This window comes from Pleurodeles waltl, chromosome 10 (assembly GCF_031143425.1).
Source record: "Pleurodeles waltl isolate 20211129_DDA chromosome 10, aPleWal1.hap1.20221129, whole genome shotgun sequence".
NCBI lineage: Eukaryota > Metazoa > Chordata > Amphibia > Caudata > Salamandridae > Pleurodeles > Pleurodeles waltl.
In genome coordinates, this window is record NC_090449.1 from 359945173 (window position 1) to 359972242 (window position 27070).

Here is a 27070-nt window from a genome sequence, read left to right on the forward strand (position 1 = left end):
ACATGAATGCTGGTCTTATGATCTTAGCATACGCCCATGTATGTGATAGCCTCCATACTGGGAAGTTTACTATTGTACATATGATGTACTAGATCAGCAGGGGTGTACCAAACGTAAACTAGCAAAGTATTAGGGAACTTTATACGTATGATGGAATTGGTCAGTGGTCCCTTGCACAACATCATGCACGTAATACATTGTGACCATGCATTCCCCAACGTCAGGTAACCCATGATGACCCCATAACTTATGAGAAGTGCATGGCTATAGAGTAACACAGATGGGAAATGCATTAGCTCTGTTCCAGCTATTGTGCCCAAGGCCAATTTAAACACACAGGTACAATGAACAGAGGGCCAGGTATAGTTGTTATCCCTCAATTTGTATCATTTGCTTCATGTTATATGCTACAGCTATGGAAAGTAGCACCAAACATTTAGATATGAACCTGTGTGCATTACTTTGGCATCCATTCCTAATTTAATTGCGGCACAACCAAGTCAAACTATCAGCCTAAGATATTACCGGAGGTTAGAAAGAAATTGGTAAGTATGGGCCAGAATACAGTTCAGACATGTATTCAAAATAATCGGGGAATACATTAATTCTTTGCTTTAGCTTGTGAAAAACTTTTCTTTCCTAGTATACTCACAGACCATGGATAAAACATATGTTTGAGCCGCATTAGCATCATCCATTGACATGAAGGCAGCACTAATTTACAAGATCCAGTTGTGTTTTGTAAGTTAGTGGAGCTGTTGCATCAACAAATGACGGTAATGTGTAGCAGTTATTGTATAACTCAGGGCCACTGTAGTTTTAACTTGCATTCCACATGTCCAAAAACATTGCCTGCAGCATATCAACGAATCTGCTACTATCACTACAGGGCATTTAAATGTGCACATTACTCTGAATTGTACTCACCAACAGGGCCACCAATCACAATACCCATGTGGTCTAGCAGGTCTTGCTCTCTGGCAACAAAGTCAGCCCAACGGTGCTTCAGTTGGTGGTTGTTGCGCGGTGTGTTGAAGATGCGAGCCAAATGGTACAACACCTTTGACCACCGGAGCCTCCACGCCACTGTGTGATACCCCTGTATCACCCTGCCACATGCTTCTATCATCAAGGGGAGGAAGTGGCACACCAGCCAAATGAATGCCCCCAGCTCCTCCTCACCCATTCTCCCCAGACGTGGCCTACCCAACATGACAGAAATAATAGGGAAAATAAAGGGTACAGAGGAAAATAAAGAGAAAGGAGGGAGAAAAATGAAAGAAAAGTAAACCTCAAATAGCCCAACTATCCCCAAACTAACAGTACCCACAACATACTCCCAACAGTACAGAGACAAAATTAGACACCAAATATGACAAATAAACACTTACAATGAACAACTGAGACAATTACAAATAAAACAGATGACAAATAGGATGGCACACAGGAGACAAAAGCACAATTGGAACAGACAAAACTCTGATCACAGCCACACAGTCTAGAAAAATCACAGACTGCAAAGTGAAAGTACACCCACTGTACCCATTCTGTAAACAGGATATCCTATTACATCACTTCCTGCCTCAAAAGCGGTGCATTTTTATTATGATGCATCAAAAGTTTATGACGCTTACAGTCTGTGCGTTAATTCTTTTTACGGAAATGCTTAAAAACAACCCCGCATCCATAGTTCAAAATATTTAGCATTGGTAACCAATTTCATGGGGTACAGTGTAGGAATTACCGCTCGGGGCCAATGGATGTATCATGGCTGTGAGCGGCATTTTTCTACGCATATGCAGCGATTTTTGAGGCATATGCTTTTTTTTTATGAGTTTGCATAAAAATGTATGTCTTTTACTGGGTTTGTGTCATTTCTCACATTTTTATAGTAAATGACAGCTGTAACTGTACAGAGATAGACTGTTTGCATCTGCATTATGCATTCCAGTGTTTAGGCACATGTGGCAGATCACACTACTGCGGACCATGATACTCCAGTTGTTGTACCAGATGAGCACTCTTCACTGACACAATAGATACCCAAACTTTTGGAATATAAACTAGTATTACCCCGTTTGAGCAGGTTGTGCGTCAATAGAGGATAGCAAGTTACACAACTTAATACATTAACTCATTGCCTGTGTGGCAATGTCTGTGAATTGGCTATTTCAATTTTAGTTGGGCCTCTGTGTGAACATCACAAGACATGCTTTCATTAATGTGCTTGTATGCATGTGTTGCAAATGTGGATAACAATCACATGATATTCAGTGTGGAAATGAGTCAGGATATGTGTTTGTCATACAAGTAGCAACTAATGCTGTTTAAACTTCCCTGACTTTTGGGACAAAACATCTCCCATGACAAACTATGCACAGGATAGATAGAGGACGGTTGATAATGACAATGTTACAAGAGTAAGCCATCACATGTACTGGAATGTTGGATACCACTTCCTGGTCACTTGTTTGTATACTAACCATGAGTCAGGCATTTGAAAATGCTATGTATTAGAAATGGGGTCTTTGGTTGACAGTCAGGTTACCCCCTGTTCAAGCATGGACCCTCACTCTAGTCAGAGTAAAAGAGAATCACCCTCAGATAACCCCTGCCCTTGGTAGCTTGGCAGAGCAGTAGGCTTAACTTCAGAGTGCTAGGCATAAAGTATTTGTACCAACACACACAGAAACTTAATGGAAACACTGAAAAATGACACAACACCAGTTTAGAAAAATAGGAAATATTTATCTAAACAAAACAAGACCAAGGGGGTCATTACAACATTGGGGGTAAAAGCCGCTTACCGCTGTGCAGAAGACCGCCAATACACCGCCGCGGCCGAGGAAAACCGCCACAGCTATTATGATCCACATCTCGGAATCCGCCGAAATTCAGACACCCACAAAAGTCTGCCACACCAAAGGTCAGTGATAAACTGGTGAAAACAAATCCTCCACCGTCACGCCAACAGAAACACGCCCATGCTATTACGACCCACAAATCCACGCAGCGATCTTTCAACAGCGGTATTCCATTGGCGGTACACACCGCCGGCTTAAAATACACACACATCTCCAAAACACCGCCACACTGGACATTTTGAAACACACACACCTGGTACACATACAAACACCACTCCCACACACCCAACACAATATAAAACACACACCCACATCACCCACAAACCCCTACGACCAAAAAATAGAGACGAAGGCGACAGAGAGAGCACAGCAATAGACAACCCCACCACACAGAGGCACACAACACCATCACCCACACAACATCCACACACAAAACACCACACACCACTACACATCAACACACTCATCACCACACACCCCACCCCACACATCACCTACACCACCCCATGGCACGCCAAAGACACCCCAGGTCTTCGGAGGAGGAGCTCAGGGTCATGGTGGAGGAAATCATACGGGTAGAGCCACAGCTATTTGGCTCACAGGTGCAGCACACCTCTATAGCTAGGAAGATGGAGCTATCGCAATGAATAGTTGACAGGGTCGACGCAGTGGGACAGGACCCAAGAAATCGGGACGACATCAGGAAGAGGTGGAACGACCTACGGGGAAGGTGCGTTCCGTGGTCTCCAGGCACAACATCGGGGTACAGCGGACTGGCGGCGGACCCCCACCTCCTCCCCCACAACTAACAACATGGGAGGAGCAAGTCTTGACCATTATGCATCCAGAGGGCCTCGGAGGAGTCGGTGGAGAAATGGACACTGGTAAGTCAAATCTTAACTATCATATCCCCCACCCTACCTGCATGCTATCACACACACCCACCCCCTCCCCTATCACTCATACTCCTCACTAATGTACTAATAACACAAACCACCCATCCCAACACCAAGCCCTGCATGCAACAACAAAGCATGGACACCCATCACTAAAGCATGCCCACTGCACATACCCATAACACCCCCTAACCATCATCACACAAGCCCACACACAGGAATGCTAGCACTAGGGTACCCCCTCACCCACCCATTGCACACCATGACACACACACATGCAATAATCATGCTTGTATACCCCTGCAGGACCACTACCTAACGTCACCAGACAGGAGGGTCCAGACATCTCTACCCCACCCACAGAAGAGGCCCACAGTTATGACAGCAGCTCTGGCCAACTGGATCCAGATGACCAGCCCGGACCATCGTGGGCCTCGGGACAGTCGGTTCCCCTCGCACAGGCACAGCCCAACACTGACCTTCCACCCTCTGGTAACACCAGCACAGCACCCACCCAGCGGGCCCATACCTCCGTACCCAGGACACGTCAATCAGCTGTGTGTCCACCACTACAGGGAACCCAGGATAACCCACCACCCCAACAACAACAGTGACCTGGGGGCAGTGGTAGTGGGCACACGGTCTAGGGGACGGAGGCACAGCAACACAGGGGAACTGGGAGGGCTGCTGTGTGAAAGGGGGTGGACAGGCCTAGGGAGCCCACTCTCCACGAGGCCCTCTCCTCCATCATGGGAGCATACCATCACTCCCAGGAGACGATGGCGACGGTCCTGGCCAAGTTTCAGGAGACCTAGCGCATGCAGGACGAACTGTATTTGGGGTTCAGGGAGGAGCTCAGAACCATCAGCTCCGCCCTGGGCACCATCGTAGGGGTGCTGAAGGACATACAGAAGACCATGAGGGACACCATGGCACTCCAAGGGGCCCCTGACACTAGCCTGGACGATGAACTGCCCACCACCTCCGCCGGCGCTAGTGGACAGGACGCCCAACCACAGGACCACCACACCAGCACCCCAGCCTCTGCAGAAGGACAACCACCCGCAAGCGGTCCCTGAGATCCAGGAACAGGACAGAGCAAGATGGCAAGACCCCCGCCAGGAAATTAGACCACCCTGATTGTCATCCCACTGTCCCACTTTGTTTCCCTGTCCAGATTGGAACTGTTCCAGCTCCACTTCCTATGCCCATATGGGCAGTGCACCTGTGAGACTAATAGACTGGACTCTGCCATGGACATTCCTCCACCATCACCCATCACCATTTTGCCACCCCCTCCAATAATTAGCACTTAAATAAACACCCTTGAACCACAAAACAATCTGGAGTCAGTCTGTGATTATGAAAATGTGTATTAACTATGACAATGGCCAAATCCGTTCGAAAATGTAATGTCAACATACCTATGTGACACATCACAAGTCCATGAAGGATGCAAGCAGATGGCACACGTTTGTAACCACACCTGTGAAACTGTAATGTAAATGTACCACTCAGTTAGCAAATAATGCTTCCAATTGACAGACAGGATAGAGGTAGAAGTGTGAAAGTAAATGTAATAGTAAAAAAATTGTTCTCACCTGTGTGTCACTGGAAATATTGCTGTATGACAGAGTCCCTGTTATCAATATCTTCTTCCTCTGCTTCCTCCTCATCACTGTCCACAGGCTCCACAGCTGGCACAACACCATCATCTGGACCATCCTCCTGTAGAAAAGGCACCTGGCGTCGCAAAGCAAGATTGTGAAGCATAGAGCAGGAGATGATGATCTGGCACACCTTCCTTGGTGAGTAGAATAGGGAACCACCTGTCATATGGAGGCACCTGAACCTGGCCTTCAGGAGGCCGAAGGTGCGTTCAATCACCCTCCTAGTCCGCCCATGGGCCTCATTGTAGCGTTCCTCTGCCCTGGTCCTGGGATTCCTCACTGGGGTCAACAGCCATGACAGGTTGGGGTAACCAGAGTCCCATAATAGCCACACACGGTGCCTCTGGAGTTGACCCATCACATAAGGGATGCAGCTATTCCGCAGGATGTAGGCGTCATGCACTGAGCCAGGGAACATAGCATTTACCTGCGAGATGTACTGGTCTGCCAAACATACCATCTGTACATTCATCGAATGATAACTCTTCCGATTCCTGTACACCTGTTCACTCCTGTGGGGGGGGACCAAAGCCACATGGGTCCCATCAATGGCACCTATGATGTTGGGGATGTGTTAAAGGGCATAGAAGTCACCTTTCACTGTAGCCAAATCCTCCACCTGAGGGAAAACAATGTAGCTCCTCACGTGTTTCAGCAGGGCAGACAACACTCTGAACAATACGTTAGAAAACATAGTATGGGACATCCCTGATGCCATGGCCACTGTTGTCTGAAATGACCCACTTACTAGGAAATGGAGTACTGACAGCACCTGCACTTGAGGGGGGATACCTGTGGGATGGCGGATTGGTGACATCAGATCTGGCTCCAACTGGGTACACAGTTCCTGGATTGTGGCACGGTCAAACCTGTAGGTGATGATTAAATGTCGCTCCTCCATTGTCAACAGGTCCACCAGAGGTCGGTACACCGGAGGATTCCACCATCTCCTCACATGTCCCAGCTGACGGTGCCGAGAAAGGACAACAGTGACCACAGAGTCAACCAATTCTGAGGTATGTACCCACAGCTACACAGAACATGACACAAAATACAAAAATCTTCCTGTATGTGTGCTGAGTCCACGCCTAGGTATGTGTGACGCAGTTGTAAATGAAGCCATGTGGGTCCCTGAAATGACGGATGCCTGACCTCTAAACTGGGACAATGGGATGTGAGGTAACTGCGCTGGTGTTGTACACCGTCGCAGTAGGCGGTCGAAGACCGCGGCGCAATGCTGCATTGGTTAACATTGGACCCTATGGGTCCCAGGAGCCAATGACGAAGTGCGCCGGCGGTGATGATACCCACCATCGCAGACGTCACCGCTGTGGACGTGACCGCCATTTTCTATCTGTTCAATCACTTGATACCTGATCTTCGACAGGAGAGGACCTACACTGCAAGTGCTGCTGTGACCTCGGTCTGGAAGAGACAATGGCACGTGCGTCTGGGGAAAGGGCCCCTGCCTTCACTGCACAGGAGTTGAAGAAGCTCGTGGACGGGGTCCTCCCCCAGTACACGCTACTCTACGGTCCTCCAGACCAACAGGTGAGTACATAGGGTGCAAGTTGTATGGGCTATGCCTGGGTGGAGAGGGCTGGATGTAAGTAGGAAGGGGGCAGAGTTATGCGAGCATGAAGGATTGTGAATGCATGTGCCACATGGCAAGGGTAGGGATGTGGGCCACTCACTTCGACGGTGCAGTTGGTAATGACTTCTCTTCTTTTCCTGTACATTTCATGTAGGTCAGCACCCACCAGAAGGAGGATATTTGGCGTGCCATCGCCATGGAAGTCCGGACCCTGGGGGTTCACCAGAGACGGAGCACCCACTGCTGTAAAAGATGGAAGGACATTCACCGCTGGAGCAAGAAGACGGCCGAGGCTCAGCTGTGGATGGCCTCCCAACGTGGGAGGGGTGCCCGTCGCACCATGACCTCCCTGATGTTCCGGATCCTGGCGGTGGCCTACCCGGAGTTGGATGGGCGCCTGAGGGCATCACAGCAGACACAAGGGGGTGAGTACACTCACAATTACATGACTTTGCGTGCAGTGGAGGGGTCTGGGTGGGGGAGGCGGGCTATGGGTTTCCCCAGGCCAGGGTGAGTTCCGTAGGCTAGGCCCCTCCGTAATGCAGGCAATGTGGCACTCCATCCCACCTCTGTAGAGTGCCAAAAACAGGTATACATGTCCCTGTGTCATCTCTGTGGGCAGATGTCACTCATAGGCAAGTAGGCCATATCCCAGGAACTGCATCTGTAGAGGCCAAGAGCACGGCGTAGTGCAGGGGGCTGCTGTGTCTGTATTGTCTGCCAACGGTAGCAGTAAGCCATGCACTCAACCTGTCTTTCTTCTGTTTCCCACCCCTTTTTGTGCTCTCCCTGTTCTTTTGTGCATCAGCATCATCAGGCGGAGGTACAGGGGCACCGGAGCACGAGGGGGCTGCGTCCCACATGGCCATGGAGGGCCACACCACGGACTCCGAATACACCAGTGGGACAGAGGGCGAGGGGAGCACCACGGAGGTCAGCAGATCAGCATACAGCGACACAGACTCGTCCTCCGATGGGAGCTCCCTTGTGGTGGCGGCACCATCTGTGCCCCCCACGTCTACAGGTACAGCCGCCACCCCCCCACCAGCACCGCCCTCCCAGCAGCCCCTCAGCCTTCACCCCATGCCCGCTCATCCAGGAGGGTGGGCATCACCTTCGCCCCAGGCACCTCAGCCCCTGCCCCTGTCACCCCAGCTGCCCTCAGTGAGGAGGCCATTGACCTCCTCAGGTCACTCACTGTTGGGCAGTTTACCATTGTGAATGCCATCCAGGGTGTAGAAAGGGAGTTGCAACACACTAATGCATTCCTGGAGGGCATTCATTCTGGTCAGGCTGCCCATCATCGAACCCTGCAATCTCTGGCCTCAGCACTGATGGCAGCCATTGTCCCTGTGTCTAGCCTCCCCCCTCCAACTTCCTCCACCCAGACCCAATCCCCTGTACCCCAGCCTATCCCAGGCACACCATCAGACCAGCCTGCACACACCTCACCACACAAGGGCAGCTCAGGCAAACATAGGCACCACACATCCCACAGGCACTCACACAAGCATCACCCACATACAGACACAGCAACATCCACTGCCTCCACTGTGTCACCCTCCTCCTCGTCTCCCTCCTCCCTCCCAGTCTCGTCTACACTCTTACCTGCATGCACTACCACGACAGCCAATAGGACTCGCACCAGAACACCCAGCACCACACCCCGCTCACCTGCGAGTGCACCCCCACTACCATTTACTGTCTGTGACGCCCCCTACCAAAGTACACAAACGCGGGCACACACATGCCCAACATCCATCCACCTCACGACAGCCTCCAGAACATGCACCTGCACCCAAATCACCAAAAGTTACACCTCCTACAACCACCTCCTCGTCCTCCACTCCCAGACCCCCTCCAGCTACCTGTCCCAGTGTTCATCAGAAAATTTTCCTGAGCAACCTTGACCTCTATCCCATCACCCCCCCCTCCAATTCATAGGTCCCGTAGTAGCACCTCAGCCAAAAAGATTCCAGTAGCAGTGGTGCCTGTTCGAGGTATGTGGAGTGCACCGGGCACCAGGGCAGCCAGTGTGACACTGAGCCAAAGCACTTCCAGTCCACCCCCTGTGAAGCACCAGAAGTTGGACAGTGCCCGACGGGAGAGGGGGAAGACACTTGACGGCAAAGCCGCCCACAAGGGTCCCGGGGGAAGTGTCGAGTCAGCTGTGACTCCTCCCAAGGTGGTGAAGGGGCAGAAGAAGTCTCCAAAGTCTAGGAAGAGCAGCACGGCGGAGAAGGCCGCCATCCTCCCCGCTGCCCAAGACGACACCGCCAGCCCCATCGTCACTGATCAGGAGACCACTGCCGGAGTCAGTGCCCAGGAGGGCAGCACTATCGTCACTGGTCAGGAGACCACCGCCAGAGTCAGTGCCCAGGAGGGCAGCACTATCGTCACTGGTCAGGAGACCACCGCCAGAGTCAGTGCCCAGGAGGGCCCCGGCAGCCACAGCCCCGCTGGGCAATGAGGGATCGCCATGGCACACACCGCAGCACAGGTCAGAGACAGCAAAGGCAAGCACCGCTGAACAGGGCAAAGACCGCCATGGCAAGCACCGCTGAACAGGTCAGAGACAGCAAAGGCAAGCACCGCTGAACAGGGCAAAGACCACCATTGCAAGCACCGCTGAACAGGGCAAAGACCGCCATGGCAAGCACCGCTGAACAGGTCAGAGACAGCAAAGGCAAGCACCGCTGAACAGGGCAAGCACTGCCAACTCAAGCACCGCTAGCCCATGAGCGGCAGGGGGAGTGATGCAACAGGGACCGTCACGGGTGAGTGATGCACTCTGGACACCAGTCCCCCTCCAGAACCAGTGGAGACCTGCATCCACTCCGTCTGTCCTGCACAGGATGAAGCACTCTGGGCACCAGTCCCCCTCCAGAACCAGTGGAGACCTGCATCCACTCCGTCTGTCCTGCACAGGATGAAGCACTCTGGGCACCAGTCCCCCTCCAGAACCAGTGGAGACTGTTATCCACTTGTGAGACTGTGGCTTTGCACTCCCCAGGACGGTACAGTGGGCAAACCACCCACTGTAGAGACTTGTGAGACTGTGGCTTTGCAATCCCCAGGATGGTACAGTGGGCATACGACCCACTGTAGAGACTTGAGAGACTTTGGCTTTGCACTCCCCAGGATGGTACAGTGGGCAAACTACCCACTGTAGAGACTTGTGAGACTGTGGCTTTGCACTCCCCAGGATGGTACAGTGGGCAAACCACCCACTGTAGAGACTTGAGAGACTGTGGCTTTGCACTCCCCAGGATACAGCAGTGGGCAAACCACCCACTGTAGAGACTTGTGAGACTGTGGCTTTGCACTCCCCAGGATGCTACAGTGGGCAAACCACCCACTGTAGAGACTTGAGAGACTGTGGCTTTGCACTCCCCAGGATACATCAATGGGCATGGAGCCCCGTCGTGGATCTGGTGTGGTGCAGTCATCCGGCTGAGGTGCCCCCCCTTCCCTTCCCCCTGAGGTGCCTGTTGTATTTCTATCTGATGCCCCTGCAGTGTTCTCTCCGTTCCAGGACAGGTATCGTGTGTGGGCCTCGCCCATGCATTTGGGGCCCAGTGGTCCACGGACATTGAAATGTGCATACCTGTACTACTAATCGTGATGAATATATTTGGAATGTGTATATATTGATGTATATATGAGCTAACTGTTTTTTGATGCATTACAATGGTTGAACTCATTTCCTTTTGTCTTAGCATTCTTCCGGGGGGGGTTGGGGATTGTTACTGTGATGTTCGAAAATGCATTGGTGTGTGTGTTGTAGTGGGTGAGGGTCGGGTTGGGGGTGGGGGTGTTCCATGTGTGTGTCCGTGACTTTTGCCTCCCCCCTCCCCTATGTCGTAGGTGCAAGGTGCAATACTCACCGTTGTCTTCGGCGACACTGTTGCTGATGTTCGTAGAGGAGCAGGAAGACAAGCGCAGGGAGTATTTGGAGTTCCGGCTCCATGGTGCCCTCCTTCCTCGTGGAGTTTGTTCAGGTGAGCGGTTTCCCATTGAAAAAGCTGTTTCCGCCATATTTTTATCCACGGTGAATCCGCCCCGGAAAAGGTGGCGGATTGGCCTGTTGTAATACTGTGGGCGGTACTTTGTCTTCCGCCTGTCTGTTGGCGGTGACCGCCGCGCTGCTTGTCTGTACCGCCGTGGCGGTCGGAGTGTTAAAGTGGCTGTCTATGTTGGCGGTCTCCGCCACGGTCATAATTCCCTTTTATTTCCGCAGGCCTCTTTGCAGTATTACCGCCGCTTTAACACCATGCGCCAGGGTTGTAATGACCCCCCAAAACGACAAAAATCCTAAACACAAAGTCAAGTTATGAATTTTTAAAGATTAAACTCAAAAATAGCACTTAGAAACACAAAATGCTTTAATGAGGTGTTAACACGGCATGACGGAGTCGTTCCCAACAAGCCGACACCAGCGGCGCCAGACACGGAGTCGCGTAGACCCCAAGTACATTACCTTTGGTGAAGAGTGAAAACAAGCTGATGCCTGAAGTCGGGGATCGCGGAGTCTGTGCGAAACGTTGAATCCACCCATTTCGAGCGGCGTCGGTCACGACGTGGTGCGGTGACTTCCACGGAGTCGTGGACTTCAGCGGAGCTGCAGCAGCATCGGGCCTGCGAAGGTCATCGCGTTCCAGTGAAGATCACGGAGTCGGTTGCAGGCGGCGTCACCAGATTCAGCAGCGGCGTTGGTCCGAAGTTGTCTGAAGTCGATTTCCTTGGATTTCTACCAGCTTTCCTTTCAAGGCCCAGGGACTGGATAGGGCACCACTTGTCAGAGCAGGAGTCTCTCCAGAGAGTCGAGGTGCAGGCAGAGAGAAGTCTTTGCTGTCCCTGAGACTTCAAACAACAGGAGGAAAGCTCTAAATCAAGCCCTTGGAGATTTCTTCACAAGATGGAAGGCAAACAAAGTCCAGTCTTTGCCCTCTTACTCTGGCAGAAGCAGCAACTGCAGGATAGCTTGACAAAGCACAGTCACAGGCAGGGCAGCTCTTCTTCCTCAGCTCTTCAGCTCTTCTCCAGGCAGAGGTTCCTCTTGTTTCCAGAAGTGTTCTAAAGTCTGTGGTTTTAGGTGCCCTTCTTATACCCAATTTCCCCTTTGAAGTAGGCCTACTTCAAAGTAAAGTCTCTTTTGAATGTGAAATCCTGCCTTGTCCAGGCCAGGCCCCAGACACTCACAAGGGGGTCGGAGACTGAATTGTGTGAGGACAGGCACAGCCCTTTCAGGTGTAAGTGACCACTCCTCCCCTCCCTCCTAGCACAGATGGCTCATCAGGAAATGCAGACTACACCTCAGCTCCTTTTGTGTCACTGTCTAGTGTGAGGTGCAACCAGTCCAACTGTCAAACTGACCCAGACAGGGAATCCACAAACAGGCAGAGTCACAGAAATGGTATAAGTAAGAAAATGCTCACTTTTTAAAAGTGGCATTTTCAAACACACAATCTTAAAATCAACTTTACTAAAAAATGTATTTTTAAATTGTGAGCTCAGAGACCCCAAACTCCACATGTCCATCCGCTCCCAAAGGGAATCTACACTTTAATCAGATTTAAAGGTAGCTCCCATGTTAACCTATGAAAGGGACAGGTCTTGAAACAGTGAAAAACGAATTTAGCAATATTTCACTGTCAGGACACATAAAACACATTACTACATGTCCTTCCTTAACCATACACTGCACCCTGCCCTTGGGGCTAACTAGGGCCTACCTTAAGAGTGCTTTACATGTAAGAAAAGCGAAGGCTTAGGGGTACACTTGCCAAGTCGAATTTACAGTCAGAACTGCACACACAGACACTGCAGTGGCAGGTCTGAGACATGATTACAGAGCTACTTATGTGGGTGGCACAACCAGTGCTGCAGGCCCACTAGTAGCATTTGATTTACAGGCCCTGGCACCTCTAGTGCACTTTACTAGGGACTTACTAGTTAATCAAATATGCCAATCATGGATAAACCAATCACATACAATTTACACAGAGAGCATATGCACTTTAGCACTGTTTAGCAGTAGTAAAGTGCCGAGAGTTCAAAAGCCAACAGCAACAGGTCAGAAACAAATAGGAGGCAGGAGGAAAAAAGATTGGGGATGACCCTGCATAAGCAAAAAAGTCCAACACTATATGGGTACAGTGTTTGTGACACAGAGTCCCAAAACCAATCCAAAAATGTAATGTCACTCCACAGTTTGATTCATATAAATAACCTATGTTTCTCTTGTGGCAGTGCAGGACCAGCAGACCAAGCTGCATGTGTTCACATATTTGCAGTGGTTAATTGCACAAAGGTGTCCAGTTCAAGTGTGTGGCCATGTGTACCCTGTGTCATTATTGGCCTCCATGTTGTCACAGTTACGTGCAGGTCTAGTCATGAGTCTGTGGAGCCATTCCCTGCATTGACAGAGTATCCTTCAAAGCAGAATTGACCGAAAGCCAAAGAGGAATCAACAACACACATGGGGATAGTCCAGCTATGGCACTGCAGAAGTTTTATGAGACTGACAAAAGGGCAATCTTGGTGTGCTCACAAAGTTAATGGATCAGTAATTGAAAACCGGCAGGTTTCATCACAACATTTGTGCACAGGTTGGCCTCTAAAATTCCCACTGCAACTGGGAACATCAGTGCCTTTGGGCTGATTAATCTCACAGCTAGTCACCACGCAAGCAGCATCATTGGGTTGTAGCCAATGTGAATCTGTGTGTTGACCGTCAGGACACAAACATGTTTTGTCCTTTCATGCGCATTAGAAAACGTTGTTTGTTGTGCTGGAGGCACCATACCCAATCCACGCATACAGACATGGTACAATGTCACTGTTTGTCACTCATGCATACATGAAACCCAGACAAGGGATAGGGCCGGGATTAGGCTATTTGAAGACATGTCCCAGACCATGATACGATAAGTAAACTGATTACACTATACAATCTATTTGAGGATTCATCGTAGACCTACCAGACACAATACCCTAGGAGGAAAGTGAGGGCATGGAAAGCAACTATGAGACAAATGTTGCCACAGGGAACCTTTATGGTAACACAAAGACAGGAACCAATCGGGCTAACAGGATGGAGGCACTGTCAGGGACTAACATGAACAAGGCAAATACACAGTGAGCAGACTCTGACTGGGAAAAGCTGGAACAACACTGTGGAAAATGAAAACTGTATTTGTGCTGTGGGCTGCAACGTTGCACAATCACCCAAAGCCTGTGTTACACAAGTGATTTATACGGTAATGCACAAAAAGGATATACATAAAATGGCAGCTTCTAAGCCATTCCAGGTAGCAGCAAGGGCAGTGCAGGTTCAAATGGCTGGTCTGCATGGTAGTGCTCACAGGTGTGTCCAGCTTCAGTCTCTCACAAGTCCTGGTGGTGAGAATCAAGTTAAAAGGGCCAACAGTACCTTTCACATGGGAAGCAATAGACAGGTGATTACAGGTCCTACAGACTGACAGGCAGTGCATTATCGGACCTGAAGTCCATGCAGACAGATGAACTATGACTATGACATGCCATACTAAAGAGGGAAGCACACTGGAGTCAGAATGTGAGTCTGGGTGTGTGTGGATGATGGATTATCAGGCTACAAATAGTCCAGTTACAGGGTCCCCTAGAGAAGGGTGGGGAGAGACAGAAAAAATGCCTGTGGCAGGACTTATAACCTGGGATGGCATGCACAGGGCATGTCTTGTGAGCAATGCTTGTCATACCTGGGGCACTCGTGCTATCCATTTGCAGCTTACATGGACTTATTGTCACACATACTCCTTGCAGCGATAGCTTATGTCACACTTACTGCTGTCAAGGCTCTGGTCAAACATTCATGTTACCAATGCAATAGCACATCCACTGCCTCATGTATGAAGCAGTTTTTTATCTTTGATTGATGGTGTCTTAGTTGTGTACCAAATGCTGCAATGAACCATGTTGCCAACATGGATGTGTGCCATAGTTGTGCTACTCTGATATTGCCCTTCAAATGTGAAATGGACAGGATATATGTCATTTACACTGTGTGTGAAGTTGGGTGTACATTTATATCCATCAAATGTGATGTGGCTTTTTCAGTGTCCTAATCTGTATTTCTGCAATGCTCCATGAGGCTAAACTCTGATTATGATTCCGAGGGATCATGTGATGCATAAATAATTACCCAGACCATGATTTAGTGATTAGATTAGGTGTTTAATGACATATGGTAAGACAGTGGTGATGGTGACTAGAGTTAAAAGACGTTTTGTACAATGTGTTGTCTCCGACGCAATCCTGCTGCAGTGTTTGGATGGTCCCCCTCATGTTGATGGACAACATCCTCTTCTTCCTCCTCTTCAGGCATTTGTGGGTCTGGTTCATAGAGGGGAATGTTCCTCCTTACACAAATGTTGTGCAGGATGGCACAGGTCAAAATGATCTTGCACATCATTTCAGGTGAGTATAGGAGGATGACTCCGGTGATGTCGAGGCACCTAAATCTTGACTTGAGGATGCCAAAGGTCCTCTCTACTATGGTGCGTGTCCTCTGATGTGCCTCATTATAGGCACGCTCTGCTGCAGTGCTTGGGTTTGCAAATGGGGTCATGGTCCATGGCTGGATCCCATACTCCTGATCAGCTGAAAGAGAAAATGACTGAATGTTTTTGATGGATCTTGCACCATGATTATCACTTTGCATGGCAGTTGTTATCTTGTGTTGTCTGTGACTCATCTGTGTTTGTGTTATTGTGCAGAATTCTAGGCTTCTAGGATGTACCATCAGCATTGGGATGTTTCATTATCTGAACTGGTGTTTGGCTGATTGACCGGATGTCAGCGGTATTTTTGTAGACTTGCAGTAAATTGTGTACTCCCATGGATTATGTCATGTGAAAGAGGTGTCCATGTGTCTTAACTGGGGGTGACATGATACTTCCATACACAGAATCAATTCCACAGTGGTGGTAAGACGGTTGCATCTATATGGCCTGGACTTCCCATCCAATTTAACATATGCAATAGAATTTGTTAAACATCAGTGAGGCCCTTTGATTTGGCTAGGTGACAATGTACAATACATTTCCATACATTGGCAGCAATGACGTGTTGACAATTGACAATGCACAAATATCCTGTGTGTGACAAGCTCTATGCAGACCTATTTATCTGCCCTCAGTTAGTTGGCTCATGTTCAAACGTGTACCTACACTACTGAACCTGGTCCAGGTAAGCTGGCTAACTTGGTTGTAGGGTTGAAGGTTTAAGTGTCAGAAGGTCCATATGCCTATACATCTGTTGTGCATATGTCTAATTGTTTCAATCCGTATGTGTAGCAATGTGCACTTTGCAATATTGTCACATCAATATGTGTTCTTAGCACAGTCTACTTGCTTATTGGTAGTAGGAAATGTCAGGCCAGGAGTGATGTGAGATATTGGTACAGCCTCAATGATTCCATGTCCCATTCATTGGAGTCATCATCATCATGCTATGTGTGTCATGGTGTTAGACCTGCAGGGAAACACATTGCATACCCCTTACACAGTACATATTATTTGGAAGGGTGTGTGATTGAGTGTTATTGATGTGATATTGTAAGATTCATCTTCCAAGTTGTACTGGCAGTTAAGGCCATGTCATTGTCACTGTGTGGTTTAAAATTGTTCTCTTGTGTCTGAGGACTGGCATCTGTTGTTATTTGCATCTGTCATTTGTCCATAAGTGTGTATCCCATTGGGTGAGGATATCAAACATGACTAGCAGTGTCACAACCTCAGTGTCTTCCTGGCCACGTGTCAATGTAGTGGTGTATATGTTGTGTGTCCTACAGGGTTGCTGTGCTGTGTGTATATAACTGGGTTTCTGTACTTACCAACAAGTAGGCCATTTCCATATCATCCATCCTGGAAGTGTTGATTGATGGTGCAGTGGCGGAAGATGAATGAATCATGTACACTCCAAGGATACTTTGCCACGATGTTGGTGATCAAACCCCGGTGATCCACAATGGCCTACACATTGGTGGAGTGTGTGTGCTTTCTGTTGCGGTATAGATGCTTGGTTGCAGCTGGTGGCACAATCCGTACATGTGTGCAGTCAATGGCACCAAGCACGTGTGGGAAGCCGTTGATTTGGTAGAAGCCCTGTTTGGTCTCCTGCTGCTTCTGCTGTGTGATGGGGAAGCTGATGTGGTGGGGTGTGAGGGAGATGATGGCATCCAATACCTTGGGTAGGAAGGCAGAGAATGTGGGCTGTGAGATATCCCGGCAACCAGGGCACCAGTAGTTTGAAACGAGCCACTTGCCAACATGTGGAGGACAGCTAGCAGCTTGGTCTCTGGTGGAATGATGTGGGGTGTCTGCAAGCTGGGTGCCAACTGTAGTTCAATGTGGCGCAGCAGCTGCTGAATGGCTTGCCAGTTTAGTCTGTACCTCTGGATGATGCCATGTTCCCTGAGTCCCAGAAGGGTTATCCTGGTCCTGAATATCCTCTCCTGCCTTCTGCGTTGCCTTTGGGGTCCCTGCTGGTATAGTGGAAGCTGCTGGTGTTGGTCCTGTGCTCTCCGTCTTCGTGCATGCTGGATGAATAGCACCTGCATGTCTTACTTTTGGAGCTCTGATGTTGCTTCTGTGTGTTTTCCTTAAGCAGTGGTGTGTTTGCCCCATTTTAACGCCTGCCCTGACCCAGGCGTTATTTTTTTACACAAATCGGGCTGTGTGTCATTTTCTGCCTCTGCCTCCCAGCCCTGCAGCATTTTTGCGCGGTAGGATAAATATGGCGCACGGGTGTTTAAGTAATTTTTTGGACAGGAACGCCTACCCTGCATGTCATTAACGCAAGGCGGTTTCACGCATCCAGAAAATGACGCACACAGTGGAATTTTGGTGTTCGCAGGCTCGGGCGTCAAAGTATAAATATGGTGCAAGGTTTGCGCCGAATTTGCGTAAAAACTTTTGACGCAAATTTGGCGCAGAGTATAAATATGGGCCTTGGTCCCTAGATTGGCATAATAATATCCAGATGCTTTTAGAAAATCTGGTGAGAGTTAGGATCCCTGATCATTGAGACTCCATTTTGGAGCTCTCAAGATTGATTCCCAGAACTCTTATCAATGGCATTGGAGTTTCAATTTCTCCTCTCATCTTACATTTATCTCTTAACCAATTTGTGGGGCCATTTTCAGTGGATTCAGGCACTGTCATCTGATGGACTTAAACATTTTAGGCCAAATTTCTCTTTTCCAGGATTCTTAGCAGAATCCGTCTCCTTTAAAACAAAATCCTGTGCTTCTAGCACCAACAACATGTACAAATAAGTATGTTTTTTTTTTACTAGCTGGTGTTTAGAATTAAAAGAAAATCCTTTATTTGTCAACGTCTCATAAGTTACAAATTTCATAGCCTGTCTGGCTTCTGAGAACAGCCAAAACTTCTATATTCTGTGAATGTAACTCCTACATTATTTTGTGAATTGCAAACGTATGTGAGTAAATTCATTAATTTGAAAACTGCTAAGAGGAATAAGGATACATCTACCTCCTGCTTCTAAATATTAGACTTTATGGGATAGATATCTGGTGTTGCAAATATTTGAATCTTGAGCTTTAAAAACTCAGTTGACAAACCTGACAGAGTTGCTTGGTATAATCTCTTTCAAAAGTATTTCCGACGTCAGAGCACTGGACCTATCAGCAAACAATTTACTCATATAGGAGTTTTATTCTTTGTTTGTAAAAGAACAATCACATTTTTTTGTGTGTAGTATGCTACGTTTCCTGATCACAGAAAACAGTTAATTGAAGTACGAAAGTCAAGACTTACTATACGGTTTCTTAAAAAGTACATATTGCAGACCAGCGCTTTAAGATTTTCAGATTTCCACTTGTAATTTCTTTCAGGAACCCCCTTTACGCATTTTGTTAGAAAATGGGTCTTTGGTTGGCAGTCAGGTTACCCCATGTCCAAGCAAGGACCCTCATTCTAGTCAGGGTAAAGGAGAATCACCCTCAGTTATCCCCCGCTCACCCCTTTGGTAGTTTGGCACGAGCAGACAGGCTTAACTTCAGAAGTGATGTGTAAAGTATCTGTACCAACACACACAGTAACTCAGTGAAAACACTACAAAGTGACACAACACAGGTTTAGAAACATAGGTAATATTTATCTAAATAAAACAAGAGCAAACTGACAAACATCCAACATATACAGGTCAAGTTATGACTTTTCAAAGAATAGGAGTCTTAAATTCTTTAGAAAACAGTGAGAACATTGTTAGTGTACAAAAGTACCTGGGTAGCAACAAAACAACACCACAGCGGTGAGTGTGCAACAGAAAAAGCCAGCCATGCATTGATTTCTCACTCGCAAGCGAGCCTGTGTGTCATTCCTCCTAGGTCAGGTCGGCGTGTGTTGTTTCTTCTCTCCCACAAGAGATCGATGTGCCGTTCCAGATGGGCACCTCAGGTCCAGGCAGGCTTTGCGTTGTTTTTCCTTGCCCAGTGATGTTGCATTGAAAATCCGTTTGCACGGTAACATAAAACCGAGCTGCGTGGGGTTTGCATAATTATTAGCCTCTGTTAACGGGTGTTACGGGTCGTTTCTCCAGCCGCGTTGCGTTGATCTTCCAGCCGCGATGCAGGTGGAGCATTGATTTCAGCCACAAAGCCAACAGCTGTGCCATGGGAGCCTGTGCGTGGATTTTCAGTCTTTGTCTGCCAGCTTCACATTTCAAGGCCCCAGGAACTGGATAGGGCACCACTTGGCAGGGCAGGAGTTTCAGCAGAGAGTCCAGGTGCTGGCAGGGGAAGTCTTTGATGGTCCTGAGACTTCAACAACAGGAGGCAAGCTCAGTTCAATCCCTTGGAAATTCTTCTCAAGTAGGAATGCACAACAATGTCCCGTCTTTGTCCACTTTCACAGGCAGAAGCAGCAACTGCAGGATAGTTCAACAAAGCAAAGTCACAGGCAGGGGGAGCACTTCTCCTCAGCTCTTTAGCTCTTCTCCTTGGCAGAGGTTCCTCTTGATTCCAAAAGTTATCTAATTTTCAGGGGGTTTTGGTGGTCTTATACTCCTTTCTGCCTTTGAAGCAGGTGTACTTCACAAGGAAGTCTCTCTTGTTTGTAAGATCCTGCCTTGCCCAGGCCAGGCCACAGACATACACCAGGGGGTTGGAGACTGCATTGTGTGAGGGCAGGCACAGCCCTTTCAGGTGTAAGTGACCACTCCTCCCCTCCCTCTCAGCACAGATGGCTCATCAGGATATGCAGAGTGCACCTCAGCTCCCTTTGTGTGACTGTCTAGAGAGAGGTGCAAACTGCCCAACTGTCAAACTGACCCAGACAGGGAATCCACAAACAGGCAGAGTCACATAATGGTTTAAGCAAGAAGATGTCTACTCTCTAAAAGTGGCATTTTCAAACACACAATCGAAAAGCCAACTTCACTGAATGATGTATTATTAAATTGTGAGCTCAGAGACCCTAAACTCCAAATTTCTATTTTCTCCCTAAGGGAATCTGGACTTTAATAATATTTAAAGGCAGCCCCCATGTTAACCGATGAGAGAGATAGACCTTGCAACAGTGAAAAACGAATTTGGCAGTATTTCCCCGTCAGGAGATGTACAACACATAAGTACATGTCTCACCTTTAACATACACTGCACCCTGCCCATGGGGCTACCTAGGGCCTACCTTGGGGGTGCCTTGAATGTATGAAAAGGGAAGGTTTAGGCCTGGCAAGTGGGTACACTTGCCAAGTCGAATTGGCAGTGAAAAACTGCACACACAGACTCTGTAGTGGCAGGTCTGAGCCATGTTTACAGGGCTACTTGTGTGGGTGGCACAACCAGTGCTGCAGACCCACTAGTAGCATTTGATTTACACGCCCTGGGCACCTCTAGTGCACTGTACTAGGGACTTACTAGTGAATCAAATATGCCAATCATGGAAAGTCAAATACACATTACATAGGAGCACTTGCACTTTGGCCCTGGATAGCAGTGGTAAAGTTCCCAGAGTGACAAAAGCATCAACAACCTGGGAGACAGAGGCAAAAAGTTAGGGGAGACCACGTCAAGAATGCCAAGTCTAACACATTTCATTCTCCACTCTTCCAGCTCTCCGGTTGGGTGAAGCTGGTCATTAACCAAGCAGATACATATATTTCTCATTTCGAGGCACACTTGTCAAGAGGCTCCCAAGGCCCTTCTGTCTGGAGCCAGACTAGAATATATTTTGAGAGTGATTTCCTGGTCCTCAATTTCTATATATAGGACTTTTTATTGCAAATATATTATCCATGCTTCAGACGTTGGTATTAATTAACTTTGAGCATGTATAATGAGGGGCTCTGGTATTGTCATAACATGTGGCTTTTCCAAATTTCCACTGAAGGAAGTTCCAAATTTTATTAAAGAGGGAGGTGAGTACCACCTAATTCTGTTCATTGTAATTGAAAATGTTACTTTCCCTATGAACTGCATACGTTGTTTACTGATTCAGTTTTGATATGGAAGACAACCAATGAGATTCGATAAATATGCTGTTTGAAGGATGTTGTTTCTTTCTTCTGTGAACAATTGTTCATAGTTAAGAAACCTTTTCACCCCTTGCACCTTGAAAAAAAGGAAGTAAAGGGCACTGGGGACATATATACTGGAGTAGATAACTGACTACACCCGTGCTTTACCCTCTGTTGCAGCTATCCCTGTTGTCTGCTGTGATTTGTAGTTTATTCTTTCGTTTTGTTCATAATTTTAAGCTAGCATTTAGAAGAGCAGGTAGCACATGTTCTGCGTCTTGTGAGAAAATACTCAAAACTTGCATGTGATAGTGGACCGATAGCAGGGAAACAATGATGCCACATTAAACCAAAATGTTATAATGCACTTCTTATTGCTATCTTGATGGTCTTTGTACAGCTCTTACATAATATTGATACTTCTAATTTAAATCAAATTAAAGGCTTTTCGAAAGGCTCCTTTGTCGCCTGTGCATGGTGTAATTGTAACATGCCTATGATGAATAAGGCACCGCCAATGACCCTCTTTGAACTAACTTACTTTTCAAAGCGAAGATTCATGGAATTGTAGGGCAATCTGAATGAAAAATGAAGGAAGATTAGTCGCCTGCTGCTAAGAGTAGACGTAATCATTTTTATTTAACGATAATGCCTTTGTTTCTATAGCAGTCCTCCATTTTAAACTTTATGCACATTTGCTGTTGTTAATTGAATTCCTTAGCACTTGCACGGTTGGTGAGAGTGAATTGTGCTTGGACCGCGTTCTTTCTGCTCCATTTTGAAGAAATTTAATTTGAATTGAATACATTTAGCTTCCTTTTCTAGTTGATCGGTGAGATAATTTCTGAAATTGTTATATCTCTCTGAGGTATCAATACCAGGAAATATTCTTTATTTCTCTTCTTTCTTGGCATGGCTTAGTTTCTCATCAAAATCGAACCACTATCAAATGTGTATATTTTCTTATTTACTCTTTGCTTGTTCCATGGAGTCATGTGCCAAATTCATCCAAAAAATGTCGCACATAGTCAGGACCGGCTCTAGTGATCCTGGCGCCCAGTACCACATTCTTTTTCGGCACCCCTTATACCTCCTTCTCCATGGATTCCCTCACTACCACCCTCCATCAGTTTCCATCATCTCTCCATATCCCCCTCTCACAAGCATTGTATTTGTTTTATAGTGCTACCCATACAAGTGTAGTGTATCGGAGCACTTTACATCACACACACACATTATACAGATAGAATTACTCATACGTGTGCAATTTGTCCTTAAGGAATGTTACGTATTACAATGAGTGCTATAAGATAAAGGAATTACATGTCATCCATACTAGTTTATGTTAGGAGCGTTTGGGCTGGTGAAGAAAAAGTCTGGGTTTAAAACCTGCCAGAGTGGTTGGGGCTGGGGTTGTAAGGCTCTTTTAGAACCTGGTTTAGACAACCCTGTCTTTGCTTAGTTTCATGGCTTCTGCCTTATTTTACATTTATACTTATTTTTATTCATATTTTATCGTGCCTGCTTTTAGCAATTGTTTATATATATATTTATTAGTTGCTTCTTGTAGGAAGGCAAAGTTCATGCTGCACAGTTAGTCAGCCTTGTACCACATGTAATATGTACTACTTGTCCAAGTGTGGTACGCACAGTGCATGATATGATAACTCATATTGCAAGACCCGGAGCCAGCTTCTTTCTCTGAGACACAGCTTTACATCAGAACTGCTGTCAAAAACAGATATGGATCTTTATGTACACTTAGGCCCAAAGAGGGGTACAGGGCATTCCAGTCATGACCATCCTGGGATGCTTACCAAACGACAGACCGCTTTGCTGATGCTGGTGCTAATTTCTCAACTTCCTGAGAGGATTGCCATCAGCACAACAAGCAGATCCCTGCCATTCGCTTTAGGTATGGGCTGGGGCTGATCCCATAGGTCTGGCAAGGAAGATGGTTACAACCACAATGTACTCAGATCTAGATATATGGTTTTGGTAGGAACTTCTAGACTCTCTAGAGACACACAACATGGTGGCGTTGTTCATCTTCACTTTGGCGGTACTGTTGCTTATTGTGCTCTTTTTCATCTGCTTAATTATCCCAGCACATGCTTTTTATACCAGAATGGGACTGGTCCAATAAATGCGTTTGAAATCCATTTTGCATCTTGTTTTTCACCTAGGCATGCATGAGTGAAAGGGGTATGTTCTGTTTCAGTGACTTCCCTAATGAGCATGAGTGTCATGTTGATGTCACCATAATCACATTTTACCCCAACAGGCTTGGATGTTCAGGTGAGACACTGTGAGCTACCCATGAGTTAATCCGACAGCTACCAGACCGAGTGGATTGTATCTAGTCTCCCACGCACAGTGATGCTGCCGTCTACAGATAGAATCCTATTACCAAAATGGGAACCATATAACACTGGCTTTACTAATAAGCATGCATTTCAAACCAAACTGTTTTTTTAATCAGCATTAGGGTAATAAGACTGGGGAAAAGCAGCACATTTTCACCTATACCATGCAGTTTGCATACAGCTGTATGGCAGTTCATAGGCCACCGTGCTATCTTAGGATGCAACTTATAAACTGCAAGTAGCAAAAGTATCTCTGTGGCAAAAGCTGTAACCTCGAAGCTATCCACATAACATACATTTTGTGATCTGCATGGTACACGTTCTTTCGTTCTTTTGCAGGCATATTAATCCTCAGAGCCAATTTATGATGCTTCAAAACTAACACTATACACAACTCTGATATTTCTCCAGCAGAAACATGAATCACCAGAGTTGTCTTCACATTTTACCAAGGAACACTGCAGCAGGTACCATTAAACCAATTCGTTTTTTTATTTTTATAAACACAGCACCCCCTCCTCCCCGGAGCTTAACACCAGGTGGGGCAGCACCGGTCACACCGCCGTAAAGCCAGCTTTGTACAAAATCATGTGATTTTTAATGAAAGAGTCTGCATGGTGGTCCTGCGAGATATAAGCATTGCTGAGAAAAAAATGCACCGTGGATTGTAATATCTAATATTTAAAATCAAAGCTAAAATTATTTAAATTGTATTTAAATATTCAACTATTTATACATCGCAGATCAAATGGCGTGTAATGCCCAAAATAGTTTACATGGGCATTGTTGTTGGGCGCAGGATTGTGAGTGTTATTTTGATGAGTTTATTAATCATGGATAACGTTTGTACGAAGTAAATCCGGGGTATTTACAGATATTTAATTTATTTTTTTATTCCAGTCGTCTGATTTTATGTTAATATTTTATCTTCCATGCTATATTTATTTTATTTCGATTGGGGTGGGGAAACTTTTCACTAACATAGAAACATCCCAAATCTAGAAACGTCCGACTCCAAAAAGGTGTAAATGTTAGGTTTAAGTGTTAAAACAAACACATTTTGACTGTAATAGATGATTTTTAGTCCTGCCTATTTGTCGGGCCGACCATAGTGCTGGTAAAACCAGTGCTTACCTTGGCTTTTTAAAAAAAATAACTCAGCCAAAAATAAATGAAAACTTTTTAAGCAAACAATTTTGGAGTACTATTAAAGTCTCATCTACAAGATAGAGGCTCATAATGTTTGTAAATGTGTGAAGTAATGAGATGGAAGAAACTTGCTTTGATATAGCTCTGTAAATACGTCCATGCGGTATTTTAGATACTACTTGCTTCATCTGTGATTAGTGATGGAGGTTATTTCATGAAATAAATTTAGCAACAATCAGTGGGCTGGAAATACTTATGGTATTTAACCAGAGACGAGCTTCGGGGGGGGGGAGGTGTGGCGGGGTGTTACACTCCCCTAATAAAACAGATTTCTTGATAAATAGTTGGGTACAGGTGCTTTCAATCGGGTATGGAGAGATGTCTCTCAGGTTTCACCAGGAATTTTCTAATGCACAAGACAAAAATGCACACTCTCTCTCTGTTTGAAAGTCCTCATAAATATTAGTTATTTTGCAAACTATTGTATTTTCTGTCTTAGTAAACCTATCAATCCACATCCGTCTCTCTTTTCAGTTATCACTTCCATGGCAGTATAAATATGCCCCTTAGCCTTTTGTCTCTACACACTTTTGCGAATAAGGGAATAAAAAGCACACCATTGTTTGTTTTCACTTTCTTTACGAAAGACCATGCGTTAAGGGTAGGAACACATGAGCTTTCTGTATTTATGATCTTATACCACTTGAATTGCTACCATATTGACACCTGACCTCTTTTGTTCACCCAACTGGTCAGGGCAAGTCTTTGTTTTTATTGAAGTCAAATGTGTATTCACATACACATACACAAAATCACAAAATGCCCAAAAGTCTTTGTGCCACTTTTAAATAGAGGGTCTAGTTACATAGTGATGCTACTCTTCTGCGACTTAAATGTAACAGAATCCTCTTGGCCATCTAACTAGGGTGCCTTATTCTCTGTAGTAGGCAGGCCTAAAAATATTATGAATCCTGGCTTTGTGTATCAAGAGCATATGCACAGGAAAAAGGGCGCCAAACAAGTTACTAGGGAAGAGTGTTCCTAGGAGAGTGATTTTGCCTCACAAAGTGGCTAATGATTATTTGAGACAAAGGGGACAGGGCATGTAAGCAGGGTCTTGTGTAAGTAGCAAGGTATGGACAAATATGTACATCCTGATATGACAACAATCCTTTCCAACTATGGGAGAAACTAGGTCAGACTAATACGTTTACCTATACCTGGCCTTGTGGTAAACAGTAATGAGCAAGTATCACCGTTTCTAAAATATTGTTGAAAGATCCAGTCACACTGAAAGTTTTTTAAGGAAAAGCTTGAGGCCTGCTGGAGGATTTGGCATTAGTATGTAAGTGCAGTAATCACAAAAGCAAGGGGCTTGGAAGGTATTCAACAATGTAGAGGAACTGTCAACATGTATTAGAGAGCAACATTCTGGTCTACACAAATGAAAAAGTCGCACAATGCCATATATATGATTCTGAGCAAGGAACTGATCCTCCTGATTCATGATTTACAAGGGGTTGGGATGCTGGCTGGGTAGTTAGTGTGCCAGATAGCAAGAATAAGTGGTGTAAAACATTTTGGGGCTGGAGGATCAATCATAATTTCCGGTTTGGACCCAAACACAATAGACACTCCTATGTGACCTGTGGGCAAATGATTCCACATAACAAACTCTAATCCTGGCTCAAAATGTAGTTGACCAATTGTCCTGACAAACATCCTCACCCTCTGTGTCTCCATCCGTGGTTGGGCCTCCCAAAACAAGATGGAAGAATGTTGAATGAGCTTACAGTTATTTTAAGCAGCACCTGCAAGCAAGTGCTGACTGTTGGAAATGCCCCTTCTGCAGGGTTATCCCCAGACTTTTTGCTTTCCTCCTTCTCTTTTTCTGACCTCATTTTTGCTGGTTTTTAGACTCTGCACACTTTACCACTGCTAACCAGTGCTAAAGTGCATATGCTCTCTCCCTTTAAACCTGGTAACATTGGATCACACCAAATTG